The sequence below is a fragment of the Zootoca vivipara genome, chromosome 7 (genome assembly GCF_963506605.1).
Source record: "Zootoca vivipara chromosome 7, rZooViv1.1, whole genome shotgun sequence".
NCBI classification, from domain to species: domain Eukaryota; kingdom Metazoa; phylum Chordata; class Lepidosauria; order Squamata; family Lacertidae; genus Zootoca; species Zootoca vivipara.
In genome coordinates, this window is record NC_083282.1 from 24,480,589 (window position 1) to 24,496,204 (window position 15,616).

The window sequence follows — 15,616 nt, forward strand, 5'->3', positions numbered from 1 at the left end:
CTAGGAGAAGAGATTCCCAAGAAAGACTAGACCTTATTTTTATATGCTACAACAGCGGCGAGGGTTATTTTAGCCCAGAGATGGAACCAGCAAGAAATTCCAACAGTAGAAGATTGGCAAAACAAGATGATTGAATACGTAGAACTGGCAAAAATGTCAGGGAAGATCCGAGACCAGCGAGACCAACTGTTTGAAAAAGACTGGAGTGATTTTATTCCGTATTTGAAAGAACATTGTAAACGTTTAACAACACTAACAGGACTGATTTAAAGGTTTGCTAGTCAAAATTATAAGCTTATTTACAATTATAAGGAATATGAAAGTAAAAAGAAAGGTAGACAGGGGGAATGAGAAATGCGGATGAAACTACAAATTGAAGTTAGAAAGTCAGTTTGGAGGGTTGGAGGGAACTTGATGACTCAGGAGAGTTACCGGTAAAACATAGGTGATGATAAGAAATGTAAAAACTGTATGGTGTTTTTGTTTTTGTGTTGTTGTTTTTGAAAATGAAAATGCTAATAATAATAATAATAAAGATAATGCTTGCTATATAAACCATCAGATGTAAATTTACACAGCTATTAATTATAGAAAGTGGCACCAAGTCTACTGCCATACTGTGTAACATAGTTTTAGTTATCCACAGCATTAATACAGTAAGATATGTTTCTATTTAAAGGCACGCAGGAAGGAGTTTATTGCACTCTGTATTTTTCCTTCAGTTCTCCTGCTTTTTAAGTATGTGCTTTCACTGCATCTTCTTTGGACATTCTTTTGAAATCAAGCACCCCAGGACATTCCGTATTCACATCTCCGACTGGCCTGCTTGTAATGGCTGTAGATAACCAGCGTTTCTGGATTGGTTGGTTGGGTCTTCAGCTTCTTGACTTCTTCTGCAGTTTTACCAAACTGTGCTTGTGTCGTGGTTGCAGAAGCACTCAGCAACTTCCTCCTGGTGCTAATGCAGAGAAAACAAAGCAGGAAGAGGAAGAGGAAGAGAAGGAGGAGGAGGAGGAGGAGGAGGAGGAAGAAGAAGAAGAAGAAGAAGAAGAAGAAGAAGAAGAAGAAGAAGAAGAAGAAGAAGAAGAAGAAGAAGAAGAGTTTGGATTTGATATCCCGCTTTATCACTATCCTAAGGAGTCTCAAAGCAGCAAACATTCTCCTTTCCCTTCCTCCCCCACAACAAACACTCTGTGAGGTGAGTGAGGCTGAGAGATTCAGAGAAGTGTGATCAGCCCAAGGTCACCCAGCAGCTGCATGTGGAGGAGTGGGTAAGCGAACCCGGTTCGCCAGATTACGAGGCCACCACAGATTTAGAAAAGCTGTTCCTGTTTCTGATTTGTTCCCGGAATGTCCCACTTTTACTTAGGGCGTCCCAATTTTCCTTGGAGAAATGTTGGAGGGTAAGGAGTTATCCAACCCCCCAAGCTGTCTGAAGGCAATCCTCTATAGGGAAGGTTTTTCTTAATGTTTAATGTTTTGTTGTGTTCTTATATATGTTGGAAGGTGCGCAGAGTGGCAGGGACAACCCATTAAGATGTGTGGGGTATAAATAGTATAATTATGATTCTGGAATGGGACGTCCCTATTTTTATCTGAAAACCGTTGGAAGCTATGCTGCTGTATATTGCCAAGTGAATATCTTGGCCAGTGCCAGATTTACGTATAAGCTAAACAGGCTATAGCTTAGGGCCCCACTCTCTTGCCCCCCCCCCCAAAAAAAAACTAAAGGAAAACAACTGGATGCACATTTCCAAAATTTAAGATAAAAAACAAATAAAATAAAACCAACATACTATAACAGTGTTTTGTGTTGTGTATGGACCTATTAGGTCCATAAATTACTCTAGAGCATATATTCAACACAAAAAAACCAGCAACAATTTGTTTTTGACAAAGGACAGCTGGACATAGAAAGGGCCCCATTACCTTCAGAAGCTTAGGGCTTCATCAAACCTAAATCCGGCCCTGATCTTGGCCTGCATCTTAAACCCAGAATGAATTACTGATCTGATTGATTCAGAAATTGCAAGTCTTGCAAGAAATGTAATGAGAGCTGAACTAAAAAAATATGCTGTGATTTATAATTATTAACAGGTTTAAGCTGTATTTTTTAAAAGAAGACTGCAGGAAAATATGGGAATGAAAACATTTTTAAAGCCAGTTAAATCTTTAGTACACTGTTTCTAAACACGCTCCATAATAATAGGCCCCACTGATTCCAGTGGCTTTTAATTAGTTCCATGTAAATCTGCTTAGGACTGTAGTGTAAGTGTGATCAAATGTAGCATTTCTTTCCCCTTAGCATCATAAAGAATTGAGTTCAACATGGGAAGTGGTGTGAACAAGTCAGCATTAAACCGCACACAAACTTTTCTCACAATGGATCGTAGGAGCACCACCCCCACCTCCTCAAAAGTACAGCTTCGTATCTCCATGGGCAAATAATTTGTTGTGTTGTGATGAGCATATTTAAGAGAGGGAAGAAAAAAATCAACAAGGTTATTAAGAGAATAAAACAAAGATGGTGTTCGTTTAGGATAAATGGGCCAGGCTCGTCAGCTTCAGTTTGAGAAATCAAAGCTGCTTCCACAAGCTAGTTGTTTTGCTTAGAATGGCCAAGTATTAACTCTTTTGTCCATCCGGTATGGTTTTTCCTTTTTAAACGACTTTGCGTTAGGTGTAAGTTACTGTATTGATGAATCAAATATTTTTAGCTGGGGTCCCCCACCCTTGTTTTTAACCCATACCCAGATTCACCTGGCTTCATCAGCTGACTAGATAAAATCCATCAGGCTTTGCCTTCTGAGCCACTCAAACTCATTAGATTCTGTTTCTTGACCAATTAATTTAAAGTCTACCTCTGGCTCTTCCCACTGACCCACACTGTCTCTTACTCACTGGTCAGGTGCTTTTTTTTAAAAAAATGGCACGCTGCTAACTCTGACTTTAGTAGGGATGGTTAGCATTCTGCTGCCTCTTGAAGACATACCTGTTTAGTCAAGCCTTCCCCTGAATTTGAACTTCTTTATTATCCAACTTCTTTATTATTACAGTGGACACTCGGGTTGCGAACGTGATCCGTGCGGGCGGCATATTTGCAATCCGCAGCACCATGTCTGCGCACGCACGGGTTGTGGTTTGGCGCTTCTGCGCATCCGCAAAGTGCGATTTAGTGTTTCTGTGCATGCACGAGTGCTGAAACCCAGAAGTAACCTGTTCCGGGACTTCTGGGTACGGCGGGGTGCACAACCCAAAAACATGCAACCTGAATTGCCTGTAACCCGAAGTATGACTGTATTTGTAACTTTAATTGTTATTCTTTGATGGGCTTGTTTCGTTGTATTTTTAAAATATGGGTGGGTTTTTTTTTACTGTTTTGATGGAATTGTTTTACTGTGAATGTAATTACGTATGAATTTTATAGTTAATTTTTTTTGCTTGTAAACCACCTTCTCAGCGTTGCAGCTCATTTGCAACAGAAGCCTCTGATATTAACTAAAATGTTGATACTGTATACGTAACTGGCATTGTGAAGACTAATTAGTATGGTCAGGTAAATTTTATCATTCTAAACTTTGTGTTTCATTTCATGTAATCAGCTCACCAAGTGGCTATTACATGGGTAAGATGGTGTTCATCACTCCCACAAAGGTACTTTTGGGCCAATATAGTCGTACTTCGAAGTCGATGAGAATCTGTTCCGGAAGTCCATTCAACTTCGAAATGCTCGACTTCCAGAGCTCTGCTTCTGATTGGCTGCAGGAAGCTCCTGCAGCCAATCAGAAGCCACAGAAGCCCCATCGAACGTTTGGCTTCCAAAAGAACGTTAGATTTCGATTGTTTGGGAGCCAGAACATTCGACTCCCAAGGTGTTCAGGAGCCCAGGTACGACTGTACATAGTACAAAATGCCTTGCTGCTGTCTGTTGCGTGTTACCCATAATCCATCTATTTGTCATACCGCTGATAACTTTGAAATCTTATCTGAGGTTAGAAACATAAAGAATGACAATATTGCCTTAAACTGGCTTGCGATCAAAATCTTCCCCAAGAGAGGTGTAAAGTTGGGAGGATACACAGCTGGATTTGTGGAGTGAAATAGCAAGAGGGTCCTTTGAAAAGATGCCACAGCGGAACCTTCAAAATTCTGTGGAAAAATTGCTCCTGGTGGACAAGATACTATATCCCCTCCATCACTGCCACCAAAAAACAAAGCTTTTTTAACTGACAGAGCTTAGGGTGGTAGGAAAGTGAGCACATCCAAGATGCTTCCCAGAGCAGTTATTTTTTGATTACGGCATCCCACCTGAGAGTACTTTCAAATCCAAAACATCACAGTTGGGGAGCACTATCTAGGATGTCTTTTAGATGCATGTTCCTTCCTTGATCACTGCAGATATTGCAGCCAGCTTCCACCCCTGACATGTTTAAGGACAATCACCCTTGAAAGGTAAGTGATGGGCAAACTCCACTTGGCTTTTGACTTATCTCGGAGAAAATTCAAGGGGAGCTTCAGTTTTCTTACCATTTTCTCCCGGCACTTAATGCCATGCAAGAATATTGATGCTACTGCCAAACATACTCGTAACTGCACTTCCTCTTGGGAACTGTAGTTTTCGTTTCATTTGCCCTGCACTGTCTTCAGTGGCTCCCAAGTTATTACGTTGCCGAGTTCTCTATGCGTCCCCTGAACATTTAGTTGCACAAATATTTGCTTGAGCACATGCACAGGCAATGTGTTGGATTTAGAAGCCCCCTTGACATCCAGACCCACCCACCAAGTTCAGTCTGTTTGGTGCTTCTGGTGCACTGTCCAGAGTAGAAGCACAATAGACTCCCTGGCAGAAGTGTGTGCTCTTATGCACCCTGACCACACACATGAAATAGACATCACAATGCTGGTTCATAACACCATTCATCCATTTGCTGTGGAGCCTCCCTATTCTCAACTGTTTTCTTATTCATTTGTATGGAGAAATCTAGCCCACATACCACACACTGGGACTTGCTGGTGATTTTTAATGGAAACCCTACACAGGAGCTAGATTTTATACACAGGTGTATGCTCTGAGTCAAATTAATTTGCTATAAACTCTTTTTTTTCAGTTGTGCTTCTACTTTTACATTATGATCCACATGGCCTAGCTGAAACTGTCCGGACTGTTCTCTAAATCCTGCATGTTAGCAAAGCAGGTTCTCCCCATAGAGGAGAACATGGGTTGCGGAAGGGTTAACAAGACATCCCAGGGTTGGAGAGGCGGCAGGGCTGGCTCTACATAGACCCCCGGTGGCACAGTGCACCACAGCGGGGGGCTGGTAAGCTGGGCGCCAGCCTGGCAAGGAGGGCGGTGCGCGGCGAAGGCGTGCGGAAACCAATTGCGCCCTGCGAGGGCGGGGCGGGCGGCAGAGCGATCTCCGCCCCTCAGCACCAGGGCGCGTGATCTGCTCAAGACAGCCCTGAGAGGCGGGTCAGTTTGGATGGCCACATGTGTGATTGGTGGGTGTGCTGTTGCTGGGGAAATTTGCTTGTAGCAAGTGATTGATTGACAGCCTTACCCTATATATGCTTAGCGAGCAGCTTTCAGTTCCACTTTTGCTGCTCGCAACGAATCTCCCGCCCGCCCTCCTCTAATTTTAGGCGTTCTTGCATTGACCTTGCTGCGCCTCTCATGGGGTCGCCTGCTTTGGATCAGGGACCTGGTAGGAATTTTGCCACTTGGCTGATTGGCTGGTGCCAGGTGGTTTTTGCCTACTACGCTGCAATAAATCAGAACTTGTAAGGTTGCGGTTAGGCATTGGTTCAAATTGGATGGTGGAGCGGTACGGATTTTGGTTGGGCCTGCCCCTCATAGTTGCTGCTGCCTTTAGGGGTATTCCGTTAAAGGAATCCTGGGGCTCTACATGTTTGCCCGTTTATCCCCGTTAGGGGCCAGGGCCGCGCATGAGCCTTGGGGAGCATCTGAGGGATGAGGTCAAGGGCGTGGCCCCTGCCCCGATCTCTCCCAGAGGGTGCTTACCTACTGGCTCCCCTACTAGGATAGGGGAGTCAGATCTGTCCCAGGTGGGGGACAGATGGCAAGAACCAATGCCTAAGCAACCACTCACATGCAGTTGTATTTTAAATAAAGTTGTGGCCAAATTAATGCCCAAAACCTTAAACTTAAAATATTCTGTGAAGTGCGAGTTATTGGGGGGGATGTCTTGGAACCTCGGCACGCAAGTGACAGAACTTGGCAGATCCCGTGCAGAAAAGTGAAAATACCTCTAAAATGAGACAGCCAATGCGGCGCGTGCCTCACAATGAGGATCTGAAGTCATCATACATAGGAGCTCCCATCCTGAAGATGAAAGACTTGACCATAATAATGGAGGCAACTTTTAATTGCCAATGCCGGGGCCAAAATTCAGGTCATTTTTCACTTCACAGCGTGAGCTATTGTAGCCCTTTTAAAATGAAGATTAGGGCATCAGTTGGAATCCCTCCAGTTTTCTGAAGCTAAACCCAATATAATAATCACCAGAGGTGATCCATAGCCCTACCATGGCACCTTTCATGGTTTCAACTTGTAAGAGTCCTACTATGGGAAGTCTAGATAGTGACAGAAAATGGCAAAATATAGTATAGCCTTTGCTACTCAACTGTCAACAAAAAACATGATGACTCTCAGATCATTCTCCAATATTTATTTGAGATGTTGAAAGGTCTATTAGACATACACATATTTCATTTGCTTGTTTCAAAATCAGCCTCATGAAACCCCAGTGACCTGAATTTACTGCCAGCACTTCTGTTTTTCCTCAGAGTCTCATTGTAGAAAAATATCCCAAGGAGTGTCTCACCTTCCTCGAGAATCCACTTAGGACTGCAGATTTTCTGTGATGTCCCCACTCTTTCCCTTGCTCTAGGAGCCCAGGACTAGCTTTGCGGCAGTTCTGTGAAGACACTGATAATTCTACATGCTTTGTTCGCTATCTTTAAAATCAACATGACAAAGAAGATGATTTTTAAAAAATTCTCTGGATCGTGCAAGGTGGCTTTTTTAAAAACAACCCAAACATGTAAAATAATCAGTTATAGGCTGCTGAACCTTTAAAGGGGATTAATTCAGTGGGATAAACTGCAGTTAAGTAACTTTTATCAAGCAAACTGGGTTAGATGGTTAAAAGCGAGTACAAAAAAAATCCTAAAAACATACAGTAGGTAGCAGTTTATATGTCAAGAAAAACTGAGCGAAATTTTGACACTCTGATGTCTAGCAGATAGTACTTAAATCATTTTTCTCCAAACTTCAGTCATAAAATCTTCAAAGAGTTTTAGCCATAATACAAATTTTTAGACTAAGAAGTGGTGTTTGAAGTTATTTTATAGGATTTTGCTGTAAGGGCTCCAATTGATTTGTAGTAAGATAAAAGAGGAAAACTTTATTTTCGAAGCTTTGTCGGAAAAAGCTTAGCTTCCATTGGTCGTTTTGCCAATATGCCTGGAGGGGAGGATGATGTCGACATGGATATTATATGCCTTTCCGAACTGAACTGAGTTTACACCTCCTGCTGTTTGTGTTATGGTTAAAATCTGTCACAAAACTGGCAGTGATTTATTAAATGTTTAATGAAGTAAGACAAAAACTTCAGGAACTACAAACAGAAAAGTAGAACATCGCATTAAAGTATAATAATATAGGTTATATATCTGATTTTTTTGGTATTTCTTTTGCTAAAAATGTGCAAAACACAATTAGAAATCAAGGAAGTATCAAAAGATAATAGGGAGCCACACATCATTCTAACCAACACTTGCTTTTTAAAAAATGCTTTCGTTTCCTTTCCCCAAATGGAGCAGAAGGAAAGGAAAGAAAAACAGAAATGAAATAAAATACCTGCATTCTCTAAAGAAGGTGCCTTAAAAAGATATCTGATAGGTTTTTATTTTGTAGTAAGACTTTGCTAGATTGGTTACCACCGTTATTCACTTCAGAATATTTCCCCTTTAGCAGGTGCACATTCTGGTCTAATTTTCAGCTAATTAATCGAATATTTCATGCCATTTGGATTTAAATACTCAAATCTGAAATCTACAAGCAACACGAAAATTTTCCCAGAAAAGCACCACTTAATTCAATGGGTGTGGTAGTTTGGTTTCATTTCCTATAGGGCTTACAGAGATGTTTTCTTGAAGGATTGTCTTTCCACTGTTGTTTGTTAATTTCCCCTCCTGATTCTGAGCATACCGGTGTGTAAATATATGGGTAAAGATATGCATATAGATGCCACAGTTTCGAGGATATTTCACAAGATACAAATAACATTGGTATAAAAAAATTTATACCAATAAATCAAGTCAAGATCAAACATAAAGGAAATGATAAATTCAAACATCAAAGTGAAACAATTAAAACCTAAAAGAACTTTGGAAGTTCTTTTCCTGGCATCAAAAAACCTTTGCAATGTTGGCACCAGGAATTCTGTGAAAGGAGGGAATTCCATCCATGTGGGGGCAGATTCCATAAATGGAGAACTACCACCTGAAAGACTTTCTCCCCCCCCCCATTTTTTAAAATTCATTTTATAGTAACAACATATAAAATCATACACAAAAAATACATAACACAACCAAAACAAAACAAAACAAACAATACATAAAATTATTATCATTTCATCATTTTCTTTAACCTCTTTAAGTGACTTCCTCGAATCCCACCTCACTGAATTTCAATTTTAATCATCTTTAGCAGTTACCTAAATTAAAAAATTAAACCATATTCAACATTATATCCTTATCAAAACTTTCTCTCAGTTTAACCCTCCTAATATACTATAATACTAAATAAAATTCCTACTTCTACACTGAAAGCCTATGACAACTTCCAAAAATATTCCAAAATGTCAAATATTACTACTGTATATTTTTTCAAATATAATTTGAATTTCTTCCAAACTTCTTCCACCATCTCTTCTTTTTGTTCGTGGATTCTTCCAGTCAGTTCGGCAAGTCCATCATCTTCATTTCCCATTCTTCTATGGTTGGTATCTCTCGGGTCTTCCAATTCTTGGCAAGTAAAAGTCTCGCTGCTGTTGTGGCATACAGAAAGAATATAACATCTTTTTTGGAAATTTCTCCCCCAACTATTCCAAGTAAAAAGGCTTCTGGTTTCTTAATAAAGGTGTTTTTCAACACTTTTTTCAACTCATTATAAATCTTTTCCCAGAAGTCTTTCACCTTGGGGCATGTCCACCACATATGATAAAATGTTCCTTCTTTTTCTTTACATTTCCAGCATTTATTGCCATATGTATGGTAAATTTTAGCGAGCTTAACAGGTGTTAAATACCATCTATACATCATTTTCATCATATTTTCTCTCAGTACATTATATGCTGTAAACTTAATTCCATTTTTCCACATCCTCTCCCAATCCTCCAACAGGATGTTGTGCCCCACATCTTTAGCCCAACCAATCATTACTGATTTAACTTGTTTGTCTTTCGTATGCCATTCCAGCAATAAATTAGACATCTTAGAAAGATCCTTGGTTTTTGTATCTAACAATTCCATTTCCAATTTGGATTTCTCTGATTAAAAACCTGTATTTTTCTTATCCATCCTAAACACTTCATTAATCTGGTGATACCGTAACCAATCGTTTAATTTCTCCTTAAGCTGATCAAATGTCATTAACTTAAAATTATTCTCCTCTTCCATCAACAAATCACTATACTTCAACCACTTGGTTTCCATATCCTGAAAGACCTTCTCTTCATTTGCCACCCAATACACCTCAGAAGATGGTGGCGCCTGGTTGAGACTAAGCAAGCTTTTGTTCTGATCTAGCAGGGCTCTGTTCTTACATTCTAATGTCCTTTAGCAGACCAACCTTCAGTTCTCTGTTCTTGTCAAGACTTGGCTTCCATCGGTAGGCCAATCACTAACTCTAGACTTGGGTCTGCCTTCTGCAAATCCCCAGATCTCCCCTCCTAGTGGTTTCCTGTAAAAGAATATGGGAGAACAAGATGGAAACACAGAAAATAATGTCACAGGGCTGAGCTGAAATCCCCGAGAATTGCACTCATGGTCTCACTGAGTATGGACACTCTGCTGAAAAGTTTGCAGATGCAGTAAGATATCCAATGTAAATTTCTGGTTTCTAAAATTTTTTTACTCCAGGTCTTTTAAAAAAGTGTCAGCATGGGATTCGCCCCCACCTTTTTCTAAAGTATAAAAACAGATGTTATCAACTTGTACGTATAAACAACTCAAATTCTTATAGAATTTTGAATGGAATTTGCCAAAACTTGTAGACTGGGTGAACAGTTGCATTTCAGCTTGGGACATAAAGTACGGTTGCCATATGTCCTCTTTTTCCAGGACATGTCTTCTTTTTCATGGGTAGAGTCGTCATAGCGATCCATACTTAAAAGTAGAAGTCGGCAAATGTGTCCTCTTTTTTGCTCTTCAAAATATGACAGCCCGAAAGTAACTTGACTCTATTTTCTCTCGGTGTCTAGAGATATTTTAGACTCACATTTGCATCTCTTGGGGAAAGCTGGAAAATGCCCCTAGTATTTAAGTTTCTATTCTGTCTTGTTTTCCTGAAATGTTTGTCTGAATATTTTACTTCTTAAATGTTGTGCACAACATATTAACCACAGAATGCCAGGAAAATGAGATCATTGGAGGGGATGGAAGTTGGTGAAGTGGAGAATGTACCTTTCTACCAATATCTCTGTTGAAAGAAATGTCACTGGTCTAAAATTTACAGCGTGCTGTTCGTTGAAAGAAAATTGTATGAAAATGATGTATAGGTGGTATTTAACACCAGTTAAATTGGCAATGATGTATAGAACTGTTTTTAATGCATGCTGGAAATGTAAATAAAAAGAAGGCACGTTCTACCACATGTAGTGGACGTGCAAAGTAATGAAAGCATTCTGGGAAATGATATATAATGAGCTGAAAAAAATGTTTAAAATAACATTCGTGAAAAAACCAGAAGCTTTTTTGTTAGGCATTATAGGTATAGAGATTACAAAAGAGCAGAAAAGAGTATTTATGTGTGTGATGTATGCAATGACAGCAACAAAGTTCCAACTAGAGAAGAATGGCTGATGAAAATGATGGACTATACCGAAATGGTGAAATTGACTGGGAGAATCAGAGACCAGAATGACAAGAAGTTTAGGAGAGAATGGGGGGGGGGAATAGTTTACTTAAGAGAACATTGTAAACAGTTAAAAACTTTGGCAGGATAAGAATAATACTTGTAAAAGACAAAATATAATGGAAAAGTAAATAATAGATATAACAAATGGGGGGGGGGAGGATAAGCTGAATGAAAAGGGATGGACAATGGAAACCAGAGAAGGGTGGAGGGAAGTCAAGGGCTTCTGAGAATCCTAAATGTAAAGGTGATTGATATGTTTAAATAAAAATATGTTAAGTAAAATTTGAATAAATAATATTTTTTTAGAAAAAGAAAAAGAAAGAAATTTCACTGAGCTGTTGTTATTGGAGTAATGAACAACTGGTATGAGCAAACTCATTCCCTAGGGTATTCAAGGGTATTTCAAAAAGCCCACTCTACATTCGTCTAACAGAACACTTAGACCCGAAATATAATTTATCATTATCTAGTTTCAGCTACTACAGGTTTCAGAATTCCAGAACTTAATGAGCTGGTTCACACAATTGTTGTTATGCTACACACAAACCACCCTAACCTATTCTTGGGCACATATCAGTGTAGAAAAACATATTGTGATAACCAGCAGATATGGCTGATAACAATTTCTAGCCATCACAGAGCTGCTTTTTACTGACATCCCAATTTTGAGAATCACACCTGGCCATATCTATGATTGGCCAATTCACACAATAATTTTTGCCCTGCAAGTACTTGCCCAGAGAGAGTTCACATCTGTTGTGTGAACAAGCCCGATATGCACTAACAATATTGTTCAGTCGGTACTCATTGAAAAAAAGCTGGCAATCTAGCAGCCCAGTTGGGCCATTTGAGGATGTGATATTTTATTTGGTACGGATTTAGTACATGTTAGCAACCGGTACACATGGTGATAAATTGGATGTGATACCTATTCACAAGGTATAGCTAGATGGGGAAAAGAAAGAGTGTTACCTATGGATCTGGAGAACTTTTCTTCAAATGGTTGCTCTGATAAAGTTCACTGGATGATCTCGGATGAATCACTATCTTTCTGTTGTTGTTGTTGTTGTTGTTGTTGTTGTTGTTGTTGTTGTTGTTGTTGTTGTGAATCAAATTCATGGTGATGTCGGTAGTCAGCTATTTTTGTTTATTCACATCTGCCACATTCAAGTGAAAACCAAGTGGCCAGGCCCTTCCTTTTTATAGCAAAATGCAAATGAGGATTTACTTCACAACTTCTGTTGTTTAGTCACTTTACTCCCAGGCTGTCTCACTTCTGATCTCAGGACTGCCTTGTGAGAAAAATGAGAGCACACAATAAGGGCTAGAGCTGGGTGTTCAGCTCCCCTCAGCAACAACGCACATTTTCTTGAAGATGTTAGACTCCATCCCTCTGTTTTATACTTGAATGGGACTAACAGCAAATATTGGGGCTCCATATGGGAAAATATAGGGGGCCCTTAATGAATTCTACCTGTGACTCTCCGAAAATAACGCTCCCAGTCCATCTACTTCTAAATACAGTAGTTAAGGGGACCATAAAAGAAGATAACTTGGAGAAGGGGTTGGGCTCTGTGCTTCCACAACATCTAGTTACTCCCTGGCTGAAAGAGCGAGGTATTTATAGCTAGATGAAGGGCTTTGCATGTGTAGACCAACCTGTACTGTGTCCTGTCCCTGGAGTTAAAAACGAAGACCTGCTCTCAGTGTATAGGAAGCCACTGCTGCATGTTACCGCATACAGGCAAACTGAGCAGTGATTTTGGCAGAACTGTGGGTCCATTGGATTGTATGGGCATGAATATAGCCATGCCAGTTGAAGTCTTGAAGGGCAGTGCCAGCATATGTAAAGGCAATCAGGGGTGTCATCACGCGTGGCGCTGTGGTCTAAACCACTGAGCCTCTTGGGCTTGCCAATTGGAAAGTCGGCAGTTCAAATCCCCACAATGGGGTGAGCTCCCGTTGATCTGTCCCAGCTCCTGCTAACCTAGCAGTTCGAAAGCACACTAGTGCAAGTAGATAAATAGGTACCACTATGGCAGGAAGGTAAATGGGGTTTCCGTGCGCTCTGGCACTTGTCACGGTGCCCCGTTGTACCAGAAGTGGTTTAGTCCTGCTGGCCACATGACCCGGAAAAGCTGTCTGCAGACAAATGCTGGATCCCTCAACCTGAAAAGCAAGATGAGCTGTGTACAAACCATAAGAGCCAACTCCTAGGGGCTGAGGCCCCTTTGCCCCCCCCCAAAAATATATTTGAGAGGGCCAGGCACCCCAAACTTGATGAACAGTGCATACAAGTGGTACATCTTGTGATCGATTACGTGGGGTGGGGCTTACCTGCCCCCCCGCAATATTTTATTCATGTTGGCACCTCTGGTACACACGATACATTTAAAGCACATTTGAAGCACATCCCCTGCAAAGAATTCTGGGCACTGTAGTTCCCACCTCACAAAGTTACAATTCCCAGCAGCCCTTCACAAACTACAGTTCCCAGAATTCTTTGAGGGAGGAAATGTGTTTTGATTGTGCTTTGCTGATGCAGTGTATACGCAGCCAGAGTGGGATATAAGGACCCGGGCATCCCTTATGGTATCCTGATATTGCATTAAAAGCATTTAAATGGTTGAATTTTATGCATAGGTAGAGGGTTCAACTAGATGACCTGCGAGGTGCCTGCCAACTCTATTGATCTATGATTCTTTAATAGACACACCCCAGTCCTGAAATTTATCATACAAATACATTTGGGACCTTTCTCCCTTCCGCTCTGTTGCATTTTCCCATAGTTTAAGACATATCATTAAGACGTTTGGTTTGAGTTTTCCTTTCCCCCCTTTTATTCTTGCAGTGTAGAAGCATTTTAAATATGTCCAATTTTTTAGCCCTACTTTTCTCTCCTTGAGGACAGGAGGAAGCAAAGAGCATCAAGTCTGATTAAAAGTAACAGTAGATCTGCAAAGTCCTCTTGGAGGGGGGGGGGAAGTTAACTCTTCAGGTGCCACCATTGCCTTTTCTTCTGCTTTGCTGGTTAAAGAATCGTGGTAGGAGATTGCCCACAAGTGCCCGTGGCAGCCTGAGGGTTATTCTTTTGCTAAAGAAGAAGCATTTCTTGAGATACTTATCAGTTAAGTTTAGAAGCAATGTGAAAAGCTTACACTTGATCATTTCTGCCCTCCTTGGTATATGACACTGCCTGTAGCTATTGCAGAGATATTCAAGGGTGCCTTAACTCAGCAAACCAAGATGGCAAATGACATTGGAGATATCCTTAATCCTTGGCCTCATATAAACTAATGGTTATTTTAACAGGGGCGATTTCTCCCCTCTCCCCCCCACAATATTTGATCACATATGAAGCATGCTATCTCAAAGAGTATAAAGAGATTATTTTATGCTTAAGGACTTAAGGGGTGCATTTGTGATGTCTTAACACAGTTGCTCATGTTGAAGGGTCCCTCCCCCTTTTGCACCTATGTGATCTCCTCTTACTATACAATGTACTATTTTGTATTTTTAATATAAGCAACCGGCTGTGTTCACACATGCTTTTTTCATGGAGGGAAATTTTTCTCTGGAATTAGATGGATTAATTAGTTTTCCTGCAGCCCACAAGGCAGAAGTTGCAGAACTGATGAGCCCTAGGTTCTTCTGTACCCCAAATTTTGGGTCAGCAGAGAGAGAAGGGATTTTTTTAAAGGGCTCCCTAGCTACACATTTATGTCCTGGATGACTTTAACTAGCTCATCCATGCGGACTCAGAGACCATTCATCTTAGAATTGTAGAGTTGGAGAACACCTCGAGGATCATCTAGTCCAATCCCCTGCAATGCAGGAATTTCAATACATGGTCTCCCATCCAATTTGAAACCAAACCAGACCCAGCTTAGCTTTTCAAATGTGCTAGCAGTTTTATTGCTACACCACTAGGAAGGATTTTTTTTTTTGGAGTGGGTGGGTAAAAAATAAACTTCTTTGTTAATTCTGAAGCATCTCAAGAGAGGATAACTAGTGTGACATTTTCATCACTAGTTAAAATGGCAATTTCATATGTTTGGAAATGAGCATGTCTGAATTCCTCAGGACAAATGGAATTTTTAAATGTAGCATTAAAAGCAACTTAGTTGTGATGGGCAGCCATTTGCGTGTATATTAGGCAAAACTGCAAACAAAACTGTGTTTATTTGGATAAATTCACACTGAGGGTAATAATGATGTTGTTGTTGGTGGTGGTGGTGATGATGATGATGATAATAATATGTACGCACTACACAATAAAATGCAACCCAACTACCGGTAGGGAGACATACAAATTTTCTCAATCGATACAAAATCAAAATAGAGAGACATAATGATATATAAAGCATTCACACAATGCATTTTTCATGCGGACTTTAAATCAATCAATCAATCAATCAATCAATCACAAACTGATTGTGAAATTTGGAGGACTGA

The 15,616-nt window shown here is 40.3% G+C and overlaps 1 pseudogene; it reads right to left on the reverse strand.

Moving 5' to 3' along the window:
* Positions 1–695: 695 nt before the first annotated feature.
* LOC118089133 (acyl-CoA-binding protein-like) lies at positions 696–13,030 on the reverse strand (annotated as a pseudogene).
* Between the last annotated feature and the right edge of the window lie 2,586 nt (positions 13,031–15,616).